This window comes from Manacus candei, unplaced genomic scaffold, assembly GCF_025592945.1.
Source record: "Manacus candei isolate 608988 ecotype Guabito, Panama unplaced genomic scaffold, ASM2559294v1 h1tg000050l, whole genome shotgun sequence".
NCBI lineage: Eukaryota > Metazoa > Chordata > Aves > Passeriformes > Pipridae > Manacus > Manacus candei.
In genome coordinates, this window is record NW_026138098.1 from 10,445,515 (window position 1) to 10,462,551 (window position 17,037).

The following is a 17,037-nucleotide window of genomic DNA, read 5'->3' on the forward strand; positions in this document are numbered from 1 at the left end:
TAGGAAAAAAGCCTATCTAAAAATCAACTTTAAACATGCTTTTAAGGCAATTCTGAAGATGAAAAGGAGCAATGACTTTACTTTCTATGTTCTAGCAGACAAAGCCACAACAGCTACACTATGGCAGCTCGGCACTGAACAATATCTGGCCCCTGTTCAGGTTCGGGTTTTTTTAGCTAAAATTTTTTGCAGTTCTTGATCTTCAGCTAAGATGAGAAAAGCCTGGATATATTTGTTTTATTTAACAACCAGTTTAATTATAACTAATGTATAGAAAAGGAAATATGCAATAACATTTATTTTCCAACTAATACTGTGAGTTTGGAAGATATACAAGGGTCTGGCAAAGTCCAAAAATATACATATTTACCTACAAGTTCCCAATTATACATCTCATTTTTTAAAATTCATTAACATATTTTGCATCTGACTTGTTCTCAGAAAATAAATACCTCATTGAACAGATCAGCATTCTTCATAGATAACCACCAGTCAGCATCAAATTTGCTCCAATCTAAGTGTACATTTTTGCTTCATTACAAATAAATTAAATAAAATTTATTTGAAAACTGCAAAATTATCAACTAAAGTTGTTTTCTTTATTAAGGTATGTTTTTCCAAAATTTTACATTATACATTTAAATATTACAGGAAATCAAAACAATTTTATAACATTTTGAATGAAAAATCAAAAATACCTACACATCTTCCCCTATTCCTGCTTAACCAATAATTTTTCCAGTGAGGTTTTTTTGTTTGGTTTTGTAATATGACCCTTCCAGATAAATGTATCTTACCTGGTGAAAGCAAACCGATTCAGGCCAAGTTAGAATAGATATAACACCAGTAAAAGAAACTGCTGTCTTTCAGATAATTGGATATAAGTTGAAATACTCTCATCTGTTTTTCGCAGCAATCATTTGCCTAAACATTATATGACAGACCACTTCTGCCCTCCAAGCATTCTTATTCAGATGCAAGAACTACAAACTGCCAAAGAGAAATGGTGTTTTTCCTGTACTTTGTGTGTCCACTCCAGCTAGAGCCTCATTTTTAACCCCTCCATTTCTCAGGTTAATTGCATTCTGCCCACCCAGATTCTCCCTGCAGTTTCAACTGGATTTTGCATTATTCCCTCTCTGTCCTTACCCTCTTGTCCTGCATTGCTGCACATGGTTGAATAGCTTCCACCACTGTCCTGCACCACTGCTTGAAACGATGCTGAACCAGAGCTGGAGAAGCCAAAGCAACTCAGAAATACCTTGGGGAAGTTTGCAAATTAACGGCACCATAGAAATGTGAGTTCATAACACACTCTGAGGAGGTGACGAAGAACAAAATTGCCCCCAAGCGTCATTCAAAGCCTTCAACTGTTTTTCCCTGTTGAGCACAACAGAATTAAACCCAATGACATAAAGGAGTGTAATATTTAAACAAACAGATGCATTCTAACACTGTATACAGCTGTATACAGACAGTGGACTGTGGCAAAGGCTTCTTGAATCACGTTAACCTTTATTGACTTCACTTCTCAAAGCTGACATTTACCAGCATCCACCTGCCAGCCCTTGGGATTTTTCAGGTTGTTTTGGGGTTGGAGAGAGGGGCCTTGAGGTGACATAAGAATAAAGGGAAAAGGTAAGATAATTTATTTGGTTGAGTTGGTTATAAGACTGACAGCTGGTAAAAGCACATTGCTCTGTTCATGTTGAAGGTAATTTTAACACCAATTTCATAACTAGCATTTTGATTTTAGAGTAGGAACTTCAAATCTGTTAAAATGTCTGGTGCCACAGTAAATTTCACCATGTATTCACTCCTGGCCACTTTGAAACTCTAATGAGAAAACTGCAAGGAGTTCCTCTGGCAACAAAGCGCTGAGTATTTCATAAACTCCAAGCCTGCTTCACCTCCTCAACACCTACATGCCAACAACTTCTGATACAAGACATTCCCACAGAGCAAGTCAAATACAGAGTGGCCAAACAGGCCTTTCCTTTCAGCTGAGACACCCTCCTACTGTCCTGCCCACCTTCCACTGGATCACAGGAGCCAGGCAGAGGAGAAAAGCTCCTGCCTGGAGCATAGGCAAGCTGAGAAACAGGCAGGAGCTAGAACAAGGACTGGAGGGGATGGTGGGCAAGAAGCAGCTGATAAGAAACTCTATATAAGAGAGTAACCCAGATATAAAAATACTGAGAAAGTAATCAGTCAACAAACACCACTCCTGCTCCTACACACTGCATGGAGAAGGGGTCTTAGAAACAGCAAAAGCATGTAATGATTAGAGATGTGTTAAACACATTCTGACAAGCATGGTCACCTAAAGCACTAGAAACCACCTCATTCACACCTGTCTAATTTTCATTGTTTTATATTGCAAACTTAATTTAGAGTATTTTTATTTAGTTTTTTACATGTTTTCCCCCCATTTAACATTGAATGCATTAGCATTACAAAAAACCCCAAATTTACAGCATTTGAATTTATTGCAAGTTCATCCACATGCTTACAGATTCCCAAGATGATCCCAGAAATTTCTTTCCCAGGATGGAAGATAAAACTGAAACAAACAAGGAAGAGAAAGCAAGCTCTGTTCACCTTCCTAGGAAGAACTGTGGAATGTCCAGATCTGCCATGAACACTCCTCATGCTCAGCCCTATCAAAGAGCCTGATGTACAGAACACCTCAAGCCCTAGCCTGACACCCAAAAGACTACAAGCAGCAATAAAGACTATTCTGTTTGTAACTACAAGCCTGATTAAAAGATTATTTCACATATACTAACAATTCTGAAAAATGCATGATAAATTAGGTCTCTTCACAGGAACAAGATGTTTTCCTTCAAAAGAAAAAAAAAAGAAAAAAGAAAACCACTATGATCCCTTCCAAGCAGATTCTTCAAAATCTGTTCAGATGAGGCATCGTTTTTTTCTAAAAAAAACAAAAGGTCTCCAATGACATTTTTCCTAGAAACAGTGAAAAACATGATTTCTGCTTGTCAAAAATCCACTTGGTGATATATTCTTTAGCATGCTTGAAAGGTTTGTGTATTATAAAAGTAGAAAGTAGCAGCAATGTTAATCTGAAAAAGGTGACAAAAAAATCTACACACGCAATCTGAACTAAACAACACTGCACAAATATGATGTAACAATAAGCCTTTTATCTTACCACTTTCAAAAAAAATTAATAAGATAATGGAAATCTGAAAAAAATTATGAAAAAGCAGGCCAGTTTAGAACTGCATGAAAGTTCATATCACTGTCCTCAGAAAATTAAAATCAAAATTGTACTGTATGCCTATTTATACTGAATTACATTTTTGCACCTGATTGCCCTTTGCTTTAGGGAAAAAAAACACATGTCATTTACAAATGTCTAAGTAATTCAGCAAGGAATCATCTGATCTGTTTGTGAACATTTAAAAATGCAACCTTTACACCAGCTCAGGCACAACACAATGTCTCACCAGACCTGCTGGTCTCCAGATACTTGTGCCTTACAAGATCTGTTCATATTAATTAAATGGACCAGAGGATTGCACTGGTCTGTGCAAGCTGAGAACAGGTGATTCACAGCATTAGGATTGCCCACATCTGCTCCTCTCTGAACTGCAGAGGTGAGGACTGGTCTCAGCTCCTTTCAGGAGTAGTACAGGTTGAAGGAATCCAGATTAAAAGAGAGTTTGCCCTTTTCAAACCAAGCACTCAGAAAAAAAGTACACAGCCTCACAAATCAACTAGAAGGACTGAACAAATTTTAGTATGACAATATGCTCCAGAACAATATGTTCAAAATGAGGGTACTGTATTTATATATGAACAGTATGAGGATACAAGGAAAATATCTGAGGACGTGAGAAAAGAGCTCCTGAACAGAAGGAAAAAGAAGAAACTGAAACACTGTAGAGGTACCTGAACCTCTAAAAATAAATAAATAAAAATCAGCTTACCAAGGAAGTTGATTAAGTACTTTTAAGAAATACTTGCTACTGATTTGTTCCTTTTTTACTCAACCATTCTCAAAATAGTGGGAAGGGAAGAAAAAGCACAGGAATGTCATTCCAAGGAAAACATAAGGATCAGAAAAAGAGAACGAACACAAGTACAGGTAAAAGAGAGATGACAACCACCAGCACTTACCTGAAGCGGGACAGGAGTACTGGGTACAGCCTGCAAGGAACTGTAAGTATGACAATGTATAGGAATAACAACCAAAGAGCAGTAGCAGACAGACAGGCAGGACAACAGAACTAGGCAGGAAAGATACATGGAGCAGGACCTGAACTGGTGTGACCCCTGCAACAGGGCATGGCCAACACCACCTTCCCAGCAAGGCACAGCATGCCAGTGCTGTATTCCTCCACCCTGTCCCAAGCCTTACTCCATCCCTTCCCTTTGCTGCAAGGCAAGAAACAGACCAATTACATCAAGTCTTTCATTCCTATGCAGGGCTAAAGGATAAGCATGTGTCTGATGAAACCTCCTCCTCCCTACCAGCCTCCAGCTCCTTGGACATAAGGTTGTGCAAACGGGGGCAGCTTCTCTCCCCCACAATTTCCCCTTCCTCCCCTTCTTACATTGTCTGACAGTAATTCTTCAAACAGAAGGTGGAGAAGAAGTTGCAGTCTGAAGAGCTGAATATCACTTGTTTGTATTGCACAAATTTCTACCAAACCAAAAGCTTCTGTAATTGTTACATGGACAGAGAGTGACATAACTAGTCTGACTATTGTCAGTACTGACTTAGTATTCAAGTATACTTCAATGCTATAAACACACATTTTTAAATTCTTTTTTTAATGAATATACACATAAAATCACTTTATATTAAATCACCATCCCATGGGGATCAAATTTAGACATGATGCAAAAAAGGAAATTTTAATTTTAAATTATTCTTGTTTGCTAAGTCTAAGTTTGATCTGTGGTTGTGAGGACTACCAGTTGGAAACACAACTGATAAAAAGAGGTTTTAACCACAGCCTCTGTTGTTTGACACACTGTGCGCTGTCCTCTAACTCCCAAATTCCTAATGTCAGATCTGTGCAGATGATATTACTTCACTGCTCACTTCTCTCACAACCCACCTCTAGTTTATTTTGCAGAGCAAAGAACATTACCACTAAATCCAGGCCAGATGATCCCTGCCAACAGTCAGGTTCATCACTGCAGGCTGCATTCAGCATGATCACACAGAGCACCATCTATTTCCTACTTTTAGCATCTATCAGTGAATTATTATTTTGATTTGTGCTCCCCAGCAGAATGTGATATCTTCAAGGGATGTTTTTATGGGTCCACTTCCTCTCTTATATTTACAAACACACCAAAACTGCAGGAATCTGCAGGAAAATTGTCTATCCCCTCCATGCTTTGGTCATGCTATTGGTATGTCTAGATGGGGCTACAAAGTGTTATCTAAGAAAAAGTTCAGTGCCCAAAGTCTTTCTTGCCCAAATAGACCTTCCACCTGTCCTTCAGAAAAAGGAAGCAAATCATTGCCCTGCAAGGCAGTTCTGACATGTGGACTGCTACCAAGCTCTGCTGCCCTGCATGCTCCAACATAACAGCCATGCTTGCACACACAATATATGAAGCTGCTAACAGAGATACAAAAGACTGAATACCAAATACAAAGAGCTAACACAGCAAATCTACCATCTGTTCCTGTTAAAATTTCTTCCTTACCTGTATTATCAGGAGCTGTCAATTTGTTATTTATTATTTCTAGATATTGTTTCAAATATCATAAGACTTGCATAAAAGCCACATTACTTCTTCAAGAACCACTACCTGTCATCAGAAGTACCAAAATAAAGCTGGGAGTGATCCATAAGTGAGTTTGGTGAACTTCACAAATAGTGCAAATTCTCCCCACCTCCTTTAGATATAGATATATAGGTGTAGATATAGATACATATAAAATGGTAAAATTACAATGGTGTCAGCATATCAGAACACCTCATATTGAAAGTGATCCTTAAAGGCAAATGAAAAGCTTGACTTAAAAGAACCAACTTCTTTGCACTGGCTAATTAGTCTGCTCTGTGATCACATGTTTAAGCTTTCACTTATCACTGCTTTTCGAGCTGGGACATTTTATTTACACTAGACTGCTAGCACTAGGCAGTGCTAAAAGCTGCATGTTAATAATAATAATAATCAAAATCAAACAGTAGTCTCAAATGTAAAGTGCCCATGATCAGATCAGATTAAGAAAACAGACCACACAACCAGTCTGATAGGAGAACTTACAGCGCTTGCAAGCTGGTAATTAGAGTTTTGGCAGCAAGGAAAATGAGACTCCAAACGAATCCTAAGCAAACGAATCCTAAGGGGTTTGGAATTGTCATCTGTACAATGGATCAATGAAAACCTTATTTTGGAGTAGCTACCTGAAAAGTGGCCAAAAACTGGGCAAAAAGTAACACTTCCAGAATAATTAATTCTATTCTATTAATCAAGTTCTGCCCATTCACTTTTGGTAACTGAGGAGCAGCACATTTGTACTGCATGAATATATACACACACCTGCAGTACATGTGGAAGACCCCTCAAAAAAGAACCCCACAAAAGAAGACTTGATAACTAGTTCCTTAGTCTCTCATGTAGTTTATAAACCAGGTCATACAACACTGAATTTACATAAAAATCATAACTAAGATATCCAGGGCTGTTGCCCATCTTACCCTCCACTGCTTGAGAAAGTTTCTTAGAGAGGAAAGAAAGCTTATTCTTGAAAGGGATTTAAAGGGTCTGAGCAGTCATTTTACATTCTGCACTTAAACAGACAACTTGAAATTCCATGAGCTTTTATAGCCACACACAACCCAAGCAGACCTCTCTGTAGCTCATCATCCTTTGCTTTTCACATGACATACAAGCCACTACTTCATCACTGAGAAAGTGCATGAGAAAGTTCAAATCATTATCAATTTCTATTCAAAAACAGCATATTGAAAGTAGCACTCACATACAAACCTTCCATGCTCTCTCCCCCCTACTCGTATTTCAAAACTTGATACCTCTAGACAAACCTGTTAACACAGTAATTGAATGGTGCAAGCACACTAGTCACTTGTAAAAAGTTCAGGCATGCACACATACCTGACTGTGTGCATTAAGATGAACAGAGGCAGGATACCTCATGTTACCTCAGGATAAGGGAACACACAAGCAGCAGCAATGAGTAGTTTTCAGGCTCTATACACCCATTTGCCTTGCATTAACTTGTTTCTCTGTCATAAAATAAGACATTTACAGCCAAAATTACATAAATTTATTCTGGACCATTTCTTTTTGTTGGAACTGAATGTAATGTATTTTCACTGTTAATTATGCATCTTCAAAGATGAAGAGGGACCAAACATTACACTGTAAAAGTACAGAACAATGAGAAAATCAGTAGAAGCAGCTCTAAAGCATACTTTTAGATTACCGTGGTATACAACTGATCAGTTTATATTAAATATTTTTGAAAGAGAGCCAGCAAGCTGGTCCAAAGAACCATCAGTGTACAAACTGTGAATGTCTCCCAGATAACATAATATAGGTTTAAGTGGAAAAGAAAAAAAAAAAAGGAAAAAACCCACAGTTTCAGTAGACACTGAAAATCACAGGAGTGAAAGCTGTGACAAACACAGATTTCTCATTCCAAGATTTTACAGGTTGAGAATAACACATAAACATTTGCCTATAGAGACTGAGGTAGTATGTCCCTAGTTTATATACACCATTAGCTTTGAACCTAAGCAGGTTTCTTTTAGTGTTATTAATAAAGAGGATCATTAAAGAAACAAGAGGTCACATACAGACTATAACCACTTCAGGATCCTTTCAGGTCACATGACTACTGGTCACCACACTGCATGTTCAAAGATCTAACACACTAATATCCAGCAGTAATGGTTTCACATCTGTTTGCCCTGCTCCATCTTGCACTTGTCTGGAAGGAGTGAGGAGTTTGGGGTTGGGATCCATCTCTGTTTCTTAACCATGGTGACCTTGGCATGGGTCACCCGTCCAGGCAGGCTCCCCAAGGCACGTGCTGGAACTGGGTTCTAGCTCCCACCAGCTCACAGCAGGGAAGGCAAAGCAATCCCATCCATTGCCATTGCTGCTGATGAAATTCCCTGTAATTTCTGTGCCTTGGTTTCTCTGCTCTAATGCAAAAGGAATAGTGCATATCATAGTAAGTTAATTCAAAACTCTAAAAGGCTACAATGTTTTTCTGATACTGCAACAGCAACTTCAGAAATAACTATGATTTTCTCAGGGCTTTTGAAGCAGAACACTTCACCAAAATCAAACGCACATCTTGAGATGAGAGCAGCTGCTCCAGAAGAGAAAAACCAGTTCCTTACTCTCCTCTTTTTTATTTTTACACAATCTGATTTTGAGAAAAACACTTGGATTTTCGTTACCACAGGAGGGCAGGAGCATGTAACGCTACTGTGGATTTCTTCTTAGAGAGAGCAGAACAAACAGTGGGAGCTGGAATGCAGAAAGAGCCAAGTCAGAGACCCGGAGCGTGATGAAAATTCAGTCGTACCAGCGGAGTTAACTGCTTGTTAATGAAGGCGTATGCATCCCATCTGCTGACTACAGAAGAGCTGGAATGGTTTCAAAAACAGTCCAAGACAGGCATACCATCAAATATATGATGCAAACGTGTAATCCACACTCAGAAGTTTACCCCACTGATTTTGGCAGGGCCGAGTACAGACCCAGACACACAGAGGCACTGAGGTTGCAGGGTATGAACCGCGTCCTTGTCACACGTTAACTGTCACTGCCCGTGGAGAATAGAAATCCTTCCAGTGGAATTTGTTTATTCATTAATTCTGATTTCAGGAGAAAGTTCTGGCTTGCACCCAACAGCTAATTGGTTCAATAAACAGCATCTCAGTTTAGAAGAAGAAAGCATGATACTACAGTTGAGAGCATGTAACTGAAACCTCGGTATCTGTTTGGGTATGACTTAGGGCTTCTCAAAAGAGCTGGACTGCAAAGAGACAGTTTTAAAAGACAAGGCAGGATACAATTTAAAAGCAAAAAATAACTACCAGCATTTATCTGAAGACTTCTTACGGAAAAGAGAGAAGAGAAATTACTACTGTAAAAAATGTTCTTAACAATGACCTAAAACCACAGAAAACAAATTTATGGATGAAGCCATGGGAAAAAAAAAATCCAGGTTGTTTTATGTATTGTGTGAATTACAACTCATGGGCATAATATTTAAAGTTTTGTTCCCTCCTAACTAGGCCTGCCACACACAATATGCTACAAAGAAAGCTGCCAAACAGTTTTCTGAATATTCCAAAAAGCAAATATGTAGCCCACCCTGAAAAATAAATATGATAACCTGAAATTTGTCATCATCTGCACACTGTCTAAGAGTTCAAAAAGAGCTAAAGGGACTTACCAAAACAAAATCTGCTGCACAAAGACAAGTTCCCAGGTATCTTAATTCATGCTATTTACTAACATAAATTTCCCTTTTCATGAAAAGTAATCATCTAGAATTTTAAATTCAAAAGAGCTCATGTAACTGCCAGTATTATAAAATTCTCTTTAGGAAGAAATACTTTAGGCTTTGCAAGTACTGTACAATAGCTGTTAGATCTTAAGAACTATTAGAAAAGTAATAGTCATAGGTTTAGTATGTTAACAAGAACATTTGAGCTGAGGCTTCATTTAACCCATCCATCCCTTCAATAAGAAAATTATTCTAATCATTCCAACTTATGCATATTTTATAGAATTTTTCTTGGCTTTAGACCCTTTGACTGTACAGTCATTTCTCTACAAGAAACATTTTTAAAAGTCATATACTCTAAGTGCTATGCCAGAAGCAACAGCAAAATGGGTTTTCATGTTAAGTCCTTCATATTCCGCTATGATCAGCATTTTGCAGGACTACGCAGATGGATTCTCTGGTAGCCCTTCACTTCCTTGTTCAGGAGGTCACTTTTTTGCACTATTTCTTTTTATAAAGATCTATTTTTGACTGCTGTGGACTTTTGTTTACATATTAAGCCACCTGATGCCTCCAGGAGCCATATAGTTTGCCAGTGAAGTCATTTTCTCTTTGCTACACACAGTGACTCCCTGCAACTACAGCTCTAAACAGGAGCTGGTATTTACAGCAATCTGCAAAAGACTCCTGTCTGTGAAGTTATCCCTCAGAATTAAAAGAAATGCACAGTTCTGCTTTTCTGCAGTGGAGGGGGAAGGGGGATATAAAAGAGCACAAAACTCTGACATCACAATTTCAGAAATACAACTGTTCATCTAATGAAGAGATTAATGATTACGCAATTGTTTCCTTGCCTTGGATCGCTGAGGTTGATGGGGGGTTGTTGAGAGAAGCATTGAGAGAGATTATAAGAGTTTTTTAATTTTTTTTTTATGAGAATGGAACAAATTCCAGTCTTTTGCTAGATTAATTCTAACAGATAAAAAAAATAAAAGTGCAGCTAAGACCCTGAACCTTTCCATGGCACAATGCACTTTACTCAGCACCTGCAGCTGAGTAAAGAGCTTCAGCCAATCACCTACAAATTTACTACAACCTTCACTACTGTGCTACACAAGCTTTAACTTACAGTGTCACACTGAATTGCTTTGTTAAAAAAAAAAAACCTATGCAACAGTTCAAACAGTAAAAAAAAAAAAAAATTTTGATTTAAGTATTTCGACAGAACATGAATATTTCGTCCCATGGTAATTCTCAATAACCACGATTAATGCTGTGTATTACAAAACAGATTATAACTTTCAGCATCCAAAAAATTACAACAGTGAGAAATCTTATTATACAGAAGACTGGACAGTTCACATGCTACAATTACACAGACTACCACTACTGCCAGTCACAGGACAGAAGCCTCATAATGAACATAGAGCAAAATCCCCTGTTTGCCAAGATTTAGATGACTGGGACACAGGCAAGAGAAAGGAAAAGAGAGAACTCTGACTCCCCACAATCACTGCTTCACCTCGGCTACAAACAAATATCAGGCCCTGGTCGTTTTGGCTGCCAGTCAGGTATTTCTTCATAAAAGTAATAAATACACTTCTTTTTCTTCCCAGTCAGCACAACATGCCAGACCCATGGATCACTCTGACCATTCAGACTCTCACAAAACAACCCTTCAATTTCTGATTGAATACGAAGTCCTATTAGGATGGAGACACTGAAAACATAGATCTATGTACAACAGCAAATCATAAAGCAGTTTTGAGATACTAAACCAACATTATCTTTAATATCTAATGGATAATTAAAATCCATATATATCTATACATGAAGTATAGATATACCACAGCTTAGGGTTCTCAGGTGTCAGGGTTTCAGGATTTTTTTATTCTTTCACGTAACATTATTCAACCTTTCATTTTCATGACCATCACTATAAATAATCATTCTAAACCTCTAGCAGACACATGTTTTTGACAGAAAAAGTGTTAAAAATACTGTATTATTGTAATACGTGTGTTGTTTGCAGCACTACACAGAATACTTCATATGTAAGTGAATCATCAATCATCATATAGAAATCCTAAGTAAATTTAGGATTCTTGCAATACTATCACTTACTGTTTCAGAAAACATTTTTTGTAACTTTAATTCTAACAACATCATTCAGCTTATCCTTAACCTGAATAACTATTACTGCTTTAACGTATACAAACAAGTGGAAGACTGACAAGCTACTAACACCAGATATATTAAAAAGAAATACTAACATTTTATTTAAATATAGCTTTCTTGTTGCAGTTCTCACACACTAAATCACGCAACACAGAGCAAACCCTAGGATTAGAACTGATTAGCCAAAAAATAAAATAACTTTCATGTATTACCCTTCCCAAAATTTATATAATTATATTAATAACAAGACTATAACCACAAGAAATTAATTCACATCTTCAAAAGCTGGCATCCTGCGATATTAAAAAGTCTCTATGCATCTACTAATCACTAAAAGTAAGGTACGTGATACCAATCACTGTTCTGTTTAACAACTCTGTAAAGCAAACTTCTGACAGATAGGTGATGGCAATCTGCCACCAGTTCCCAAAAAGAGTGTCTGCTTTCAGTCACATCACGGCATTGACACTTTCAAAGGAAATTTGGGGTGCTTCTGGTGTAGTCATAAGTCAACAAACATTTCAGCACCAAAACAATGGTGGCACAATGTTTCACATTCCTTATGCACAAAATACTCTCACAGACATCCATAGGATTTCTGGAATTAATGCAAAACCAAATCTCAAGCAAACGTGTTTTGCAACCCCAAATATAGCGAGTTTAGAAATAGTTGGTAAAAAACTGCTCAAGCTTGAATTTCTTTTTGCCTCCAAGTGCATGTATCAACCTGTGGGCTGAAAGGAGTGGGAGACTAGAACATGGCTAAGTTAAAATTGCACCTCATCACAAACAGGCTTCACTATTTAATAAAGATGCACTTCAGAACCCCTCTCCAAAGCAATACCAACCACGAACAAGATCTGTGCTACAGAAAGAACCTATTTTAAAGCCGAGCAGTCAAAGCAGTGAGTGAATTGAGACGTGCTGCAATATTTATGCAGCCATTATAATGCAAATGGCTAAGGTATTAGAAAGGCTATTTGCATTGGTGCACAGCCCCTTCAGTCTACGTACAATGGCAACAGAAAGAACAATTAGGATGCATGCATAACAAAAAGCCTCCGACCACAGGGTAGGCAGGTCCACTGAACCGGATACAATATCCACGGGATCAACTGGGCTCCATGGAAATACTGCCTGCTGGATCACACCATACATCGTGTTCATACTTAGAATATGAAGCGTTCTTAGACACAAGAGCACATAGAGGATTAGCATAGCAAAGGTAAGGGCAAGCTACAACCAATTTAAAGCGAGTACTAGTCACACGTTTCACAGGACGAGCAATAGGGCTGAGGCACAGCTCCTCTCTACAAAATCCCATCACCACCAACAGAGGAGCAGCAAACTTTCAACTAGGCTAAAAAAAGAATAAATGAAAACGGGGTACACAATCTCCTGCGGCAAAAAAAAAATACTCTCCGGCACCTGTTGTAAGACAAAGGGAGGCAAGAGTGGAAATTAGCACCCAGTGAACATCCACTTTGAGAACACAGGCTATGCTTTCGCAGAGAAAGCAAAAAAACAAACAAATAGGTTCAAGTATTTGGGTCTTTTGGGGTTTTTTTAACGTGTACCCCTTAATGGTAAAACAACACTAAAAGAACCAAGTATACAGGCATGCCAGACTCTTTTAAGAAGTTCTTTGACCGCACATCCTAGTATTTATCTACACCAATTCACAGCCTCTTAATATATCCTCACTGTCTACAATTATATGATGGGTTCTGTTCTCCAATGTATTTCCCTTGCAGAGCAATACAGATAAAGTACTTCTTAAGCTGCGACAATCTTAAAACAGTCTAAAATTACTACTTGGTATAAAATCACTTTTTAAAAAGTGATTAAAAACTGTACATAATTTCTGTACAAAATATACATTATCTAGAGGTTAATGATGGAAAAATTCTTAGTAATTAATATTCCCTTTTCATCCAGAGACCTGGATATGCTGCAAATGCCTTTACTGAACCAAATTTGATGTCGCAGAATTCCCAGATTTAATAGTACGTGATGTGTATTTCACAACACAGTCAAGGCCAAGCAGTGCAGCAAAAAACAAGCAAATTAAGGGCAATGGCTAATACTGCAAACACTACCTGCTTATTATAACAACCTGTTACATTTTATCCCAGTCCATTTTGTAACACAGCAAGACTACTGTATCAAAGAGAGGAGACTATGTCAGCCAGTACAATTTTCACGTAAACAAGGGTTCTTTTTATCTGTACAATCAGTTATAACTGGCTGTTCAATCTTCGCTACCGCGTCCTCTCCAGCCCTCTCACATGCACACAAACCCACCAGCAAGGGAGAAGCAGAAATATCTCCTCTGAGATGCAGTTGCAGGTAGTAAAAATAAATACAAGGTATTACGACAGTAGAGCAGAAAGCAAGCGTGCTTCAATTAAAAGAGCATCCACAAAGCTGTCACACAGAAAGATGAAATCAAAAGCAATGAGCCTCGAAGCATTTTGGGTGGGAAATGCCACCAGCCAAGCTGAGCAGGAGGGTACAGCGGGCTGGATGTGGGTACACGTTCCTGGCTGGGGGTCGGGAGCTACCCTGCACCCAGAAAAGCTCAGAGCCACTCAAAATTCAGTGCTGAGGAGGGCAGGGGCGAGGGGGGCATCGTGGTGAGCCATCCCAGGGGCTGCAGCAGGCCATGGAAAGGGGCAAGCACTGCCTTCCCCTCCTGCACGCACAAGTTTACATCTTTCTTCAGACAAGAAGGAGAACCTGCTGCTAAAGAGAAACGTCTCCTTATCACCCACCCAAATTCTCCACGATGGTATTTTGGAACCACTGAGATCTCTTAACGTAGTTTTATTTCCTTATTTATTTCCTTATTATCACAGTAAACCTTCCCAAAAGAGAGCTTTGTTATTTACTGGGCTTCCTCAGGCTTGTCAAGAAGGGATCACAAAATACGCAGAAGATACTTTGACAGCCCTAATTCAATTAGCACCCACGGGCACACACAAACACCTATTCCACGGGTGCCATACACAGGTCAGCAGCCGCCGACTCGCGCGGTGACAAGACGGGACCGCCACACACCCCCCGCTCCAGCAGAAATATTCTTTTCTAGAAAGCCACAGCCAAGTAACAATCAATCCAAGGGTTTCCTAAAAGGCACGCGCACAGCAGTGATCTTCCAAGCAATTAATTTCTGTACACAGGCTAACAGTGCAGGAAGACAGCTGGAGAAAATATTCCTCGTCTGAAGGAATTCCTTCAATCACACAGAATTCCTGGAGGAGAATACACCCGTCAGTGCGATTTAAGTGTCAACATAACAAAGGAACGCCCCTCCCAGCACCTCCTGCCTTACAGATCTGTTACGCTGGAAAGGAAAAACTAGACCGGGAAGAGCAGCTATTCGCAATCAGCGCTGCTCATCGACCCTACCCTTGCCATCACCCCTAAGAAAAAAATGCTAGGGGTTGTTTAACATTTCTAGAAAGAGCAGATAGAGGGACGTGGAAGAAGACAGCATCCTCTTTGAGGATCCCTCGCTATTCCTCAAAGGAAGGCGGTGGACACAAAGGAGAGCTTTGTCTGGAATCATGTTTCTGTATTACAAGATTACATATAAAATTAGTTTTGCCTGATGTACATGTTTTGCCTTGCCACACGTACAGAAATGCTAACAGCTGACAAACAGCCTAAAATTAAAGGAATCTGGCTTCAAATTAGTACAATAATCTCCCGTTTTACTCATCCAGAGCAAAGAATAATTGCACAGAAAAGCAAAATAGTCAATCCAAATCATTCAGTGGGAATTAAGAGGATAAGGGTGTTACTAAAATTAAAATGTATGCACAGTAGTGTAATAACAAATTCATAAGATACAGTAAATCTTTCCCAAAACCAGGCTAGGATTATATCAAGATCACCATACAACATATGCCTGAAATATGGCTGTAAATAAGTGTGACTTAATTTGACCACCACCTACTTCAAGCCCTTGATTTTATAAATAGAAGTATACCATAATGACTAGCGATTAAAAAGAAAAATAAAAACACACAGTTTAGAAGGTAAAAGAAATACATAACAAGAAACAGTAGAAAATTAAGACCCTGAAGGTAATTACTAAAACCATCTTAATTTCTATTTTGATAGTCCAAAAAAATCCTGATCAAGTACTGCAGCAGCAACAATACACACAATTACAACTTCTTGATCATGCATATTCTGCCTCAAAAGTGTCTGCACATGTGCAGAACTGAATGCTTCCACAGTCCCATCTCAAATACACAACTTAAAAATTACCAGCACTATTTGTAACTGTTTTCTCACACATCGTGACTTTTTACTCCACGTGCATACCTGCTCCTAAATAAGATGGACACGTCAAGCAGCAACCCAGTTTCACCACACTTCAGTTCTGCTGAATTTTCATATAGCTCACACCCAGTCGCAATTTTAGTCAACACACAGAGCCGTTCACCTTACTAAGGTTACTACAGCTTTTGAGGCATTCCCCAGAGAAAGATACGTACAACTCGGTGAAAACGCCTTCTCCAGCCACAAATACACGCGGGAAGCTGTCACACCGCTTTTCTCTGTCACACCTCTCTGTTTTAAATACCGGGAAAATCACCTGGCTAGACAGGAAGGCGACGACTTTTGAAACGCGATTCTGTCTCTCTGGCTTCATCAGAACTGCCACAATAAATACATCGGCTGAAACAGGAAAAGAGTCTCACGCCTATGCGAGGGTGGGGGACCGCACTGACACGGGCAGAGGCAGCTGTAATCATTACCCGAACGCCGGTAATCATTACCCTGAGCGCCACCGCCACCACACACACGACAAGTCCCTTAAATGTCTCTTTGCCAGCTCCCGGTACCGGGACTCGGAGGGGAGGAGGAGAGGTGAGGCTGTGAGACGGAGCTTCCTCCTTTCTTTTTTCTGTTGTTGTTGTGGTGGTGGCGGTCGATGCCATCGCCCGGCAGCGCGGGGGAGCGGGGCAGCCCCTCCGCCGGGGCCAGCGGGGCCATCAGCCGCCCCCCCTGCCCCGGCCTCGCCGTGCCGCGGTGGGGGCGGGCACGGACACCCCACCAATGCCCCACCTGCGCCCCGGCCCTCCCCGCCTTTGTGCCCGCGGCCTCCCGCCGCCCCCGCCCGCCGCCCGCTGCCCGCCGAGCCCCCCGCCCGCCGCCCCCGCCCCGCACCGTGCGGCTCCGCCATCCTCCCGCGGCGCTCCCGGCACCCGCTGCCCGCCCGGCCCTGCCCTGCCGGCCACCGTCTGTGCGCACCGAGCCGTCACGGGACCGCCCGCCCACGGCCCTCCCGCGGCACTCGGGGCGGGACCGCGGACACCGAGCGCTTCCAGGTTACGGCGGAAGCGCCGCGTTACCCC

The 17,037-nt window shown here is 40.2% G+C and overlaps 1 protein-coding gene across 3 annotated transcripts in view; it reads right to left on the reverse strand.

Annotated features, from left to right (window-relative positions):
• SHOC2 (SHOC2 leucine rich repeat scaffold protein) overlaps positions 1-16,967 on the reverse strand; it is a 64,826-nt gene extending 47,859 nt beyond the window's left edge. The window contains exon 1 of one of the 3 annotated variants that reach the window (XM_051800463.1): positions 16,850-16,967. The gene's annotated coding sequence lies outside the window, so the exon portion shown is untranslated. Of the gene's footprint in view, positions 1-16,173; positions 16,757-16,849 lie in introns of those variants that run through there. The other 2 variants (XM_051800461.1, XM_051800464.1) reach the window with 2 other exon arrangements.
• Positions 16,968-17,037: the final 70 nt, after the last annotated feature.